This window comes from Nannospalax galili, unplaced genomic scaffold (genome assembly GCF_000622305.1).
Source record: "Nannospalax galili isolate Female #2095 unplaced genomic scaffold, S.galili_v1.0 scaffold125, whole genome shotgun sequence".
NCBI classification, from domain to species: Eukaryota; Metazoa; Chordata; class Mammalia; order Rodentia; family Spalacidae; genus Nannospalax; species Nannospalax galili.
The window spans coordinates 170,247-183,915 of record NW_008354705.1 but is presented as its reverse complement, the minus strand read 5'-3'; positions in this window follow the sequence as shown (position 1 = coordinate 183,915).

The following is a 13,669-nucleotide window of genomic DNA, read 5'->3' as shown; positions in this document are numbered from 1 at the left end:
GCCTTGGGCAGGTGCCCTTTACCAGAAGTTGGTCTCAGATAATGGATGCAGTGGGCTGATGAGATTTCACCTTCAGGGCCAACTTCCCAGGTATTCCTTAGAATCCATCCATCTTCTACAGAGATGATCTATCTGCATGGCCACCCAGCCCTAAGATGCATGGTTCTCATCAAAAGCTCCTTTCGGGGTATAATTTTCACCTTTAAGGAAATCCCCTGATTAGAAACCTGAGGCAGCCCACCAATCCTCTCACCTTTCTCTAGATTTCAGAGGATTGGAAGGCAGGCTTCAGTGTTCAGGGTTGGGAGCTGTAGTCTTGCCCCCATAGAAAACATTCTGATTTCAGTGGGTTTCCAAGAAGGGGCAAGGACTACAATGCCCTTCTCCTGCTGTCTTTAGTCAGAAATCACAAAGTCCTTTGAAAGCCCAAACCCTCTGATTATTGCTTACTCCTCTGTACTGTATGTACTTTTATAAATTTCCACAAAACCAGCTGTGGACTAAGATGAGGGTGTATGTATGAGCATCTTACATGCCACCGATTCCGCCTGCCCCTTTGTGTACTTAAATTTCTGTTCATCTCTTTGGACATCTTGTTTTGTCTTCTTGTCATGTCTGTCTTCCAATCTGGAAAATTCTGTGTTGTCTGAAGCAGCTTAAAGAGTGCATCTTTGAGCCTTCCCTCTTCTCCAGCCAGAAGAACAAACTGCACTTGCAGGATATGTAACTAGTTCTTTCCTTTCAAGACCAAATCATATAGGTTCTATGGTGGTGTCTCAGATCCCTAAGTTATCCAGCAGAGTGGCATGGCTCCCCCCCAAAACACTCACAGTTCCTGCTTCCTTCTGGCCTCATTGAAAGGGCTTCAAGGGCTTCAGGGAGAACTGCTCTCAGACAGGTGCTCCATGTGGTGCCCCCTTCTCTGCAGGTCCACCAACATTACAGGGATGAGCCCCGGTTGGCTGAAGAGCCATTCCTCCCTCCCCACACCCCCCTTGCAGCCCTTGAGCACTCTAAGCAGGGCATAAGCAACATCCTGCTCACCAGAGTTCCCACCTGCTTTCTGCACCTGTTTTCTTGGGTTCCTGATCCAAGGGGAGAGGAAAGATGATTCAACCTTGCCTGTATGTTTATCCTGCTGGTAGAATGTCATTAAATATGGAAAATCATGCAAGTAGAGTTCCAAAGAAATGGATCAGCTGGCTGACAGCCCCTCCCTGCCCCCTCCTGCCCCTCCCATTGTGATTGTGGCTTAAGTAACCAGATTCCATTTAAAAAAAAAAAAAATGCTTTCAGGACTCCAAAGAATAGGAGGGAGGGAGGACAAAGCCATGCCTGTCAAAGGTGTGAACAGAGTCCCAAGTGTAAGAGTCCAGAGCGGACAGCTATAACTTCTACTGAAGGGGTGCTGTTCCAAACAGCCACGAGACAGAGGTTTTACACCTTGTCCTAGTCTCCCCAGTAACCTGGCCAGCTGTTACCCCACTGTATGCACAAAGGTACTGAAGATTCTGGAGGACTACTCTTAAAGAGTTCTTTCACTGTTGGCGATGTTGATTTACAGTGTAGTGTTTGGAACTGGAGAGATAGCTCAGAGGTTAAGAGCACTGGCTGTTCTTGCAGAAAACCTGGGTTCGAATCTCAGCACCACATGGCAGCTAACAACCATCCATAACTCCAGTTAGGGGATCCGATGTCCTCTTCTGTCTTCCATGCACAGGCATTGCACAACATGGGTGAACTTACATACATGCAGGCAATACATACATATATGTGAAATACAAATAAAAATAACCAATAAAATATTAAAAAGAAATGAATAAAATGTAATGTTTGACTGAGTAAGTCCTCCGAGACATTGCAGATTGAGAGGCAGGGCTGGCCGTAAGCCTCACATCTTGAAGCAATCTGAAGTTTGCTTAGACTCTCTTCTGTGACACTTTTCAGGGTAGGAATAAAATCTGCCTCCCACCCAGCCCTACACTACATGTCAGAGTGAGCCCTTAGTGCGGGTGGATCAGCTACATCAGTTAAAATTCCCAAAGCATCACAGCGTGACTGTAGTTCCACCATTATGACTATAAATATGACTAAATTGTACTATTTCAACTACATCAGTGATTGCAGGACTTTTGAACTAGAATCACAGAGATTCTAACCTGGGGATTTGAAGAGATGGTAACAGAGCCTAAGCAGGGAAAATGCTTGGCTCTGTTTCCTTTTGCAAATTGAATAAGGATAAAATATTATTATAACAAAAGAGAATATTTCCTTGGTGTTTGCATAACCTCCTTTAACAGTATAAAAATGCAGCCCCAAGACGCATGCCTGCCCACTGAGTGGGGACAGTGTTCAGGGACCTGAGGCTGGGGCAGGAAGGCCCAAAGGGAAGAGTGCTGATGTTACCAGAGAAAAGCAGAGACAAAGCCAGGAACAGTCAAAAGAGCTCCAGACCACAGACAGATAAGGAAAGCCACCTTCATTTACTTTGCCAGTTAAACCTGACCCATCTACTAAAGATGGGAGGCCCAGGACACTCACCAGCAAGCATCTCTCCCCTCCCTAGACTGTGCAAAATCCCAGGGCTTACATGTTTTAAAATGGTGTTAGGCAGAGAAGGTCCCCTATGGTTCATGGACAAGGTGACCATGACTGCCCCTGCTCCTGCTTTGACATCTCCCAGCACCTCTACTATTCATCCAGTGCCAGGCCAGCCAGCCAACGCCTAGTCTATCCTGCCAGCACCCTCACCATTCATTCAGCACCCTGCCATCCATCCAACACTCTTGTTATCCATTGAGGATCCTAAAAGAAAGGCTACGACTTTGGTACCCCATTCACTCACACATCCTCCAATACCCATAATCCCAAGGATCCAATGCTACAGCTGGCTCAGACATCTACTCACTATAGAATCTACATCACTTTCCCAGGAATCCACTAGAAATTAGATCGCCCACCTCTTCCACCCCACTGACCTTGGGACACACTAGCCTTTTCTCCCACAAGTAAATTTGTGAGTCTATCTATCAGAAATGATCTAGACCTCAGGAACACAGAGCTCAACCCATCTGAAACAGTTTTAATTTTGTTTCTCTTATTGCTAAGTATTTACTGAATGTCTGCTATATTTTGTATTCGCCATCAATCATCAGTAATACTTTGCAACTGATAGAGGATCTAAGCCTTCACAGTTTATCCCAGTTCATCCTGCTGAAGCTGAGATTCACACTCACGCAGGAATGCCCAGGGTCTGGAGTTTGGAACAGCACATTCTGGTTTCACTGCCACTAACTTTTGTGACCCACAGAATTATTGAGTTGAAGGGACAAGTTTCCCCTAGACAACTCCTCAATAGAGAGATCACGGTTGGCATTTATTCCCACCCAGTGTCATAGAGAAGTGGGCGTTCATGTAGGCAGAGGTTCAACAGCATGGACTGAAGGCTGGCAACACTCAGTTTTGTTAGATGTGTCGGCCTGTCCTCAAGACAGTCGCTCATCATAACATTTCGAGGTTTGAACAAGAGCCGTCCTGTCTTTCTACCTTGCTTGTGTAGCGCAGTCATCCCCAGCTTCAGTTCTGGCTGGATTCACGCTCTGCCTTCTGTTTCCAATGGAAAAGAAGTGTGGCCTACTGACAGTGACGTCACTGGGCATTCTCATGGAAGAAATCAATCACCTTACTCCAGCAGATTCCACCAGGTGCCAGAAGCACTTGATGTTTGGTGATTTAGGAACATTCTTGAAAGCCTGCCTAGCGGGCCTATGGATGTTTACCTATAATTACCCCAGAGCAAAGGTTAAGCACTTTGGAATATTGAACACATTTTTAAAAGATTATTTTCAAGTTTTTTCAAGAGAGGAAAATGTGAGAGCATCTGTTCTTTAAAATCACTGTAAAATATTCATGTGTAAACTGCACACTGAATCTCTGAAGTCATTTGGCGTGGAAGTTCAGAAAATCTCAGTAGGGAGAGAAATTTCCCTATGAGTTCTTCCTAAATCTTTCTATCTTACAATTTTCTTTATAATACTACACCTTTCCTAGGGGATTAGAGCCATGGGATTTAAATAGAGGGTTTTTTCATAATAAGAGTTTTTAAAAATAGCTCTTTCTTGACGAATGGGAGAAGCTCCTCTGGAACTGTTCTGGTCTCTGAGATAAACATTACATGAAGGAGCACTTGGGCTGTGAACTCAGACATGCACCCGCCAGCAGCAGCACCCTGCCCTCTACAGAGCACCCTCACATTCATCAGCATCTCTCAATGCCAAATCATGGGAAGGCCCTTGGAAATCCTTTGGTCCTGGACATTTCACATCCTTTCTGATGCCTGTGTTACTTTCCATTTAAAGATTCCCAGAGTGACTTTTTAGTAAAGGTCAGGACAGAATTCTCTTAAATATGAAAGAGCCTCCAGCCTTTTTTTAGTGCAATCCCAGATGATAGTATTTAGAAACATCTACTGTATTCTACCACAGGATGAACGGTTCATCTGATTCAGTTAATAAAATTCATAATGGCTGATAATACTGCAAAATTAGGAAAAATATGACTAACTATATATGAATTTCATATAAATAAGCAATATTTAGTAAGCATGTCTCAAATACTGTATTTTATCTGCCCAAACTCAGTATGACTGCCTAGTGTTAATTTTCACTGTAATGAACCTGTAAGAAAAAGATCCATTATATGTAGTAGACACTTAGAAAAACTGCTATTTTTTTAAGTCTCCATTAAAGATATAACAAATCCCTTCTTGACAAAAGAAATATGTGCCAACTGAGGCATATGGGCAGTCTCACCCAGTGTATGTGCCTTGGAATCTGGGCTTCCACTCACTTCCTAAGAGCTGATAATTAGGGGAAACGACACATGAGCACAAAGCAAAAAATAGAAGGAAAAGTAAGGGATGGATCTCAGCTCTCTAAGAACTGCAAGTAGTCAGGGATCTCGCCTCTTACCCGGTGCTGTTCTCCTCCACAGCCAACACTTTTCCAATACACAATAAATACTTACACAATAAGATACAGATGAAGAACTGAATAAGTAGGGCATTGCTGCTTTAGGCTCTAAAATAAGAGACAAATTAGGAATTAAAAATGTGCAGCCAATAAGTGAATGAGTTTTGATATGAAACAAAGTTTTCTACCTTAAATGAGATTCTGCGTCTTAATGGAAATAAAGATAAAATTGACTGAAATTTAAGTAAGAGTCATGTAGCAAACCATGTCCGGTATAAGTATTTAAGATCAAAGTGTTGAAAATATTGAGCAATCACCAGTAGCCCCACCACATACTCTCCTATTAAGGAGAGATATTCCATGATGACTATGAAGGTGGGCCATGCAAGGCCAGGGAAAAGGATGACTTAATGGGACAAAGAAGAACGGAAGGGATAGGATGGGGATAGTTAATCATGTCAGTTTGCAAATGCACATACTCTCAACACCCAGGAAGTAGAATGTTAGAAGTTCAAGGTCGTCTCTGCTACATAGCAAGTTTGAAGTCAGATTGGGCTACATGAGACCCTGGTAGGCTCTTCCTAGTGGAGAGAGAGAGAGAGAGAGAGAGAGAGAGAGAGAGAGAGAGAGAGAGAGAGAATTTCAAGCTGACAAGATGGCTCACCGGGATCCTGATAGCCTGAGTTCGATCCCCAGAATCCACATGGCGAAAGGAGAAAACCATAACCCCAAAAGAAACTGACCTCTGACCCTCACACTCGAACTGTGGTATGTGCAGGGCCATTCTCTCAATCTCTCTCTCTCTGTCTCTCTCTTTCTCAACAATAATAAATATGTTTTTAATTTAAAAAGACTCAAAATGAGGCTGGAGAAACGGCTCAGTGGTGCTGGAGAGATGAATCAGTGGTTAAGAGCACTGGTTGCTCTTATAGAGGACCTGGGTTTGGTTCCCAGCATTCACATGGCAGCTAAAAACTGTCCATAACTTTTCTGACCTCCATGGGCATTGATTGCAGGACACAGGTGTACTTACATATAGCACTTAGACACAGGCAGAACACACATAACATAAAAAATAATAATAAATAAATAATTTTTAAATCCATTTTCAAAATTAGCTTTTTTAGGAGAAACAAAGAGTTATGGTGTTTATCACAAACTTTTGAGCACGTGGAATACAGCAATTAATAAGAACAGAAAGTCAATCCCTTCCTTAGACTGAAGGATAATGCCAACAGGGGAGGAGAAGAAACAAGAGCCAAAACTCACCTGTGGTCCTTTTACCATCACACATACACACACACACACACACACACACACACACACACACACACACACACACCAGAGCCAAGTCTTTCCTCTTTTTCTCCCTTGCTCACATGGTGTCTAGGGCCAGCCATCAAGGTACCTGAGGTGCTGAGGCCTGCGCTTCTTCCTGACCCTGACTGGCTGTTTGGAGGGCACTGAGTCCTGGCTCTTAGATGTTGACTTCCACCCACTATGGGTCCTGTCATGGTTCATGGTCAATGCCATAGGTTCTAGTTATAAGCTTAGTCCTACGGAGAGCTCTCCAGCCTGGCCCAACAACTCTCACAATCCTCCACTGGTGGTCAGGAGAATATCAACACTTCCTCCACAGTATGTAGGGACTGATTCTGGGAAGGAACAGCTCAGAGCTAACCTGGTCTCTCTTGGCCTCAATAACAGGGTCTACCGTGTTCAGCTCATAGAGTACAAATGCCCACAAGACCATAAGTTCTTGATGACAATTGGAGCCTACCCACCCATTCTGGAATGATAAACCTTATAACTGCTAATTGCTAATTAAATAATATTAACTAATAGGCATATGTTTTAAATGCATAAGGTGTAAATGTACAATCTGATATATTTTCACATTCACCAAGACTAGGAAATAGACGTTACGGGCACCACGAAAAGCTCTGTCCTTCCTTACTATGCCTTCCCTTTGGCGAAGATATCACTATTATATCTTGTATCACCATAGATCATTTTTAATCTTTATACAGCATGTTATTTGGCATGTTTTTTTTCATGTGATATTATGCATATGTTTTATATCTATGTTGTTGCCTGTTGCTATAGCTTTCTATTTCTATCATTGAAAATAGTCAACTGAATAAATACATCACAGTTTCCGAGGACTCTGCCATCTTATCTCTCAGGCTTTCTCAGGTCATGGGCATCCTCCCTGACTTGAATCTGCCACCCTCTGGTCTTGGCAGAGTGAATCTCCTTTGCCCTCTCAGCCCTCAGGCCAGCTTGGGTCTCTAAGATCTTTCCCCACTCCAGACTTCTAGTCCTAAGCTCCATCCTGAGGCGCCCTGGTACCACACCCTCTTAGCTCTGTGAGACCCAGACCTGGGAGCTCCCAACCTAGGCTACCAGCCAACTGTTCACCTAGCGGCCCCATCCCACCATGCTGACCCAGGGCCCTGTGGAGTCAATCTGGAATCTCAACTCAAAAGTTGCCTCTATCTCTAGCTGAACCGAGACCTCTTCTTTCACCCCATTTGCACATCAACATAAAGTGGCACAAAAACTGAACACCCAGCACTCAGCTGGGCCCAACCTGACAACCTGGGGAAACAGACGCCATCACTTACTCATACCAAGAAACACCACCACACAAGTCCGTACGCCTATGTCTCATTTCATAAACATATCATGGTTTCCTTTGTTTTCCACGAACTTATTGGAGATAATGAGACAAGGGTGCCCACTATGTCCACTCTTACTCAATACAGTGCTCAAAGTCTTACCTGGAGTAACAAGTGGAGAGAAAGAAATAAAAGGAATATAAATAGGAAAGGGAGAAGTCCAAGTATCACAATTTGCAGAAAATATCATCGTATATTTAAAAGATAGAAAAATCAGTCCTTTTCCTACATACCAATAATGAACTTGCTGAGAAAGAACCCAGAGAAAACATTCCATTCGTGACAGCTTCAAAAAGGAGATACTGAGGAATAAAGCTAACTAAGGATGTGAAAGGCCTCAACGACACATCTTTAAAGTACTGAAACAAAGGGCTGGAGAGATGGCTCAGCAGTTAAAAGCACTGGCTCTTCTTGCAGAGGACCCACATAACAACCGTCTATAACTCCAGTGGATCCAACGCATTGCATGACACAGGTGCACTTATATACATGCAGACAATACACTCATACACATAAAATTAAAAAAAAAAACAAAGAACAAAGAAATAGAAGAAGTGGAACTGGGAAGATGGTTGAGTCTGTAAAGTGCCTGGGACTCAAACATGAGGACTGAGTTCTAATACTTGCACCCACCTCAAAAGCTGGGCACAGTGGCACTCATCTGTAACCCCAGAACTAAGGAGACAAGGGAATAGAGACAGGCAGATCCCTGAAGCTCACTGGCCAGCCAGCCTAGCCACATCAATGTGTTTCAAATTCAGTAAGAGACCCCATCTCAAAAAACTAAATTGGAGAAGTGATTGAGAAAGACATCCAAAGTTGACCTCTGACCTACACATATGTATGCATGTGCTCATGCACTTACACACACACATAAGTACATGCACAATACGCACAGGCACACATACATATGCACATGCATACACACAAAGCAATTGAAGACACCAGAAGTTTAAAAAAAAATAAAAAGGCCTCAGATTTAACACAATCTCAATCAAAATCCCAATGACATGCTTCATAGGACTATGAAATACAGTCCTAAAATTCATGTGAAGACACAAAAGATCTCAAGTAGCCAAAGTAATCCATTAAAAAAACAATTCTGGAGGTATCAAAATATCTGATCTCAAATTATATTATAGAGCCATACTAACAAAACCAGTATGGCACTGACACAAAAACAGACATGCAGACCAATGAACTAGAATAGAGGACACTGAAATAAACCCATATAGCTACAGCCACCTAAGTTTTTGAAAAAGTTATCAAAAACATGATGGAGAAAAGGCATCCTATTTAATAAATGATGCTAGGGAATCTGGACTTCCACATGTAGAAGATTGATATTAGATCCATATCTCTCACACTGCATGAAAATATATTCAAAATGGATCACCAACCTTAATGTTATACCTGAAATTTTGAAACTACTACAAGAAAAAAAAAAGAAAAAGATATAGGCATTAGAGATCAGTGAGGTGGTTCAGTTGGTAAAGATATTTTCCATCAAGCCTGATGACCTGAGTTCAATTCCTGGGACTCACAGGGTAGGAAAAGAGAACCAACTCACACAAGTTGTCATCCTACTGCCACATACATGCAGCATTACATGAAATCCCCATGCACACACACACACACACACACACACACACACACACACTAAAGGAAAAAAGACATAGGCATAGTCAAAGACCTTCTAATTGGACTTTAATAGCACAGGAAATGCTACCAAAAATTGACAAATAGGAGAATGTGAAATTTAAAAACTTCTACAAAGCAAAGGAAACAATCACCAGAGTGAAGAGACGCCCTACAGAAGGGCGGTGGGGTATAATTTGTGAACTACTTACCAGACAGGGGATTAGTACCTAAGATACATACAGAACTGAAAAAACTAACAACTAAGCAAATCACTCACTCAATAGACGAGCTAATGAACTGAATAGACGGTTCTCAAAATAAGAAATAAAGTTGGCCAATAAGCACCTGAAATGTACTCAACATCCTTAGCCAACAGGAAAACGAAAATCAAAACTGCTCTGACATTCCATCTCACTCTGGTCAGAATGGCTTGCCATAGGTTTATTTATTATGTTGAAGTATCATTCCCAGTTTCTTCAGAGCTATTATCATGAAGGAATATTGAACTTTACCAAAATCACATGAAAGATCATGTGATTTGTCCTTAAGTCTATTTATATACTAAGTTACCTTACTGACTTGTGTTGAACCAACCTTGCATCCCTAGTTTGAAATCAATTTGGTGGTAGTGCATGATCTTCTCAATGCCTTCTTGAATTTGATTTGCAATATTTTATTGAGAATTTTTTAATTTTTACTTATTATTTTTATCCCATGTGTATGAGTATATGGTCTGCTTGTATGTAAGTGCACCCATATTGTACAGTGCCCACGGAAGTGAGAAAAGAGCAAAGGATCCCCTGGAACTGGACTTACAGATGGTTGTTAGCCACCATGTGGGTTCTGGGAATTGAACCCAGGTCCTCTCCAAGAGCAGCCAGTGCTCTTAACCACTGAGCCATCTCTCCAGCCTTCTTTATTGAGAAATTTTGCATCTAGCTTAATCATGGAAATTGATCTTTAGTTTTCTCTTTCTTGTGACCTCATCCAGTTTGGGTATCAAGGTAATTTTGGCTTCATAGAATGATAGTGTTCAAAACTGATAGTGTTCTTTCCATTTCATTTATGGAAGTTTCAGGAACTTTGATGTTAGCTCGTCTTTAAAGGTTTGGTAGAAGTTAGCAGTGAATTCATCCAGTCCCGGCTTTTCTTTGTTGGGAAACTTTTTATTCCTGCTTTCATCTCACTGATTGTTATGTATCAGATTAAGTTGCTTATATCCTCTTGCTTTAACACTAGCAGGTAACATTTCTAGGAATTTTTCTATTTTGTCTAGATTTTCCAGGTTGAGGGATATAAGTTTCCAAAGTGATCCCTAATCATTTTCTTCATTTCATTGATATGTATAGTAACCTCCTTTTTACAAATCTAATTTTATTATTTGGGGTTTCTCTTTATTTTATTTAATTTGGCTAGATGTTTGGCACTCGGTTTTTTTTTTTCCAAAGAACTACCTTTTTCTTTGATTAATTCTGTTTTGTTCTTTCAGTCTCCATTTATTGATTTCCGCTATGGTTATCATTTTTGCCACCTAATATTTTTGGATTTGAATTGTTCTTATTTTTCTGGGTCCTTGAGATGTATCATTAGCTTATTTGTTTGAAATCTTTCTGATTTGTTTTAAATGTAAGCCCTCATATCTACGAACTTTCCTCTTTGACTGCCTTAGCTGCATCCCGAAGGTTTGGCAAGCTATGCTTCACTTTCATTCGATTCTAGGAATTTTTTATTTCCTTCCTGATTTCTTCAATGACCCACCTCCATATATTTTTGAGGTTTCTGCATTTTTCTTTCTATCGCTTTCTAGTTTCATTTCACTATTATCTGATAAAAATAGAAGAGATTATTTTCATTCTTTTCTATTTGGTAAGACTTCTCTGCAGCATAAAATGTACTCTATCAGGCAGAAGCTTCCATGAGCTGTTGAGAGGAAAGTGGATTCTGTTGTTGAATGAAATATTCTGTAAATACCTGTCAAATCCATTTAATCTGTGGAGTAGTCTGAGGATTCTTTATTTTTATTTAAAATTAGTATATTAAAATCACCCACTGTTACTGTATCAAACCTATCTGAACTTCATGTCCTTTAGTGTTTGTTTTATAAAGAGCCCCAACATTTGTCACATATATATTTACAACAGTTATATCTTTTGATGAATAATTCCATTTATTAACATGCAGTTTTCTTCTTTAACATCTCATTTTGGTTTGAGGTCCTCTTCAGTGCATCAGAATGGCTACATCAGGTTTTTTTCAGTTTCTGGTAACTTGATAGAAAGTTTTCCATCCTTTCCATCTCACGCCAAAGTTACCTTTACCAATGAGATGTTTCTTAGAGAAAACAGGTATCTTGATAGAGTTTTCAATCCAGTCAGCCAGTCTGTATGTCTTTGTTGGAGAGATGATGTTAATTATATTGAAGGTTATTATTGAGAGATGTTTACTAATTCCTGAACATTTGTTGGCTGTTTTATAATTGGTTGCATCACTGTTCTTTACTTTCTCCCCTATTAGTATTAGAAGTTTGCTGGTTTACTGTGCTAGACATGATGGGTTCCTTCATGGCTTTTCTTTCTTCAGCTCTTCTTCTCATGAAATTCATTCTTTCCTGTGCTGTCATTGTTCTGGCTGCTTTTCTTCCTCCTCTTTGGAAACCCTTTAAGTACCTTTCACAATGCTGGCTTGGTAGTCATGAACAGCTTCACTGTATTCTTATATAATGTTCTTGTGAACTTGGGCCATTTGAAGTTTCCTCTTGTTTTACTTACTAGGTAAATCTCTTGAAAATGCAACCCTGTAATGTTTACTACTCGGTGATGCTTTATTACTCTGTGGTATCTTTACTACTCGGTGATGCTTTATTACTCTGTGGTATCTTTACTACTCGGTGATGCTTTATTACTCTGTGGTATCTTGAAGCTCTGTGGTACTTTCCACTCACCACGACTCACTACTGATAAAAACGTGAAACTAAGGGAATGGAAGGTTCATCAAACGGTGTAATGAGGCACCTAGTCCAATCAGTCCAAGAAAAGTATAAAACAAATGTGTCAGATATCTAAACTTTTGTTGGTTTTATCTATCTTTGTAAACTGCGGTGCCTGTTTGACTGATCCCTAGCCCAATTAGCCTGGCCTAGTTATGGATCAAAAGGCAGCAGATGTCCTGATCCATGCCTATGACATCTACTTTGTAAACTATAATGACCAGGTGAACTCAGGAAGGAATTTTCTTGAGATAATATGACACATAAAAGTAAAGAGCCATAGGGCCCAGGTGACATAAATGACATAAAAAGTTCTATAACCTGATTTACACATTACTCAGGGCCCAGTAAAGCCTTCAGTGCTAGTTCTGGGACCTCATGCATGTGAAAAGAGAATAAAGTGCTTTCTGATTCTTGCCTTGGTGAATGCTTGATCTCTTCGCTGTTTGAAGAATTTTTCTGACACACTGGCTCACACAGAGCCTGCCTGTATTCGGCCGTCTTACCAGGAAGTCTTATTGTAGCTTTCCCTGTTATAGCAAGTCTTCCCATTTTGTTCTTCAGGATTACCTTAGGTGTTCTAGATCTTCAGTATCATCATATAACTCTCATAACAGCTTGATAACTTACACACACACACACACACACACACACACACACGTACGCACGCACGCACAAATCTGCTAATCTTTTGATCACATCTGTAACAAACTACAAATTAATTTGAGAAACACAATAGTGCTGAGTCCATGAATAGGAAATAGGCCTCAGTTTGTTTAACTCCTCTTTGATGGAGCAAATGCTTCCAGAGAAAAGGCAGTCCTGAGTGGGAGGCACATCCCAATGCCCTTGGCTTCTGTAAAGGACCTGGTCCCCGTGAGACCTGAGTCCCAGCTGCTCACTACCTCATCGATGCCTTCAAATGAATACTTTCCCCTGGTTTTCCTTTGTTTAGTTTTTACATTTATTTATTTGTCTGTGTGTTTCTGTTTGTGTATATATTTGTGTGTCAGCACACGTGTAGCTGTCAGGGGACAATTTGAAGGAGTTGGTTCTCTCTTTCCACTATGTGGGTTCCAGTTAATTCAGCTCAAGCCATCAGGCTTGGCAGCAAGTGCCTATACCCATTGAACCATCTCCCTGTCCCCTTCCTCGGGTTTTCTTGGAAGGGTATGGATCTGAGAGAAGCTAGTCAGTCCATCAAAGTAGAAAGAAGTGTAAGATAGAAGTTAAGAGGGAGGGAAGATTGGATTCTGAGGTCCTAATTAGGTTTTATTACTTACTGTATTTATATCTTTAGCAAACCCCAATTTCTCTTAATAACATCAGATTAAAGACACATAAGTGGGAAGTGATGGAGTGTATTTGGGAATCAATACTCTTCTGAAAGA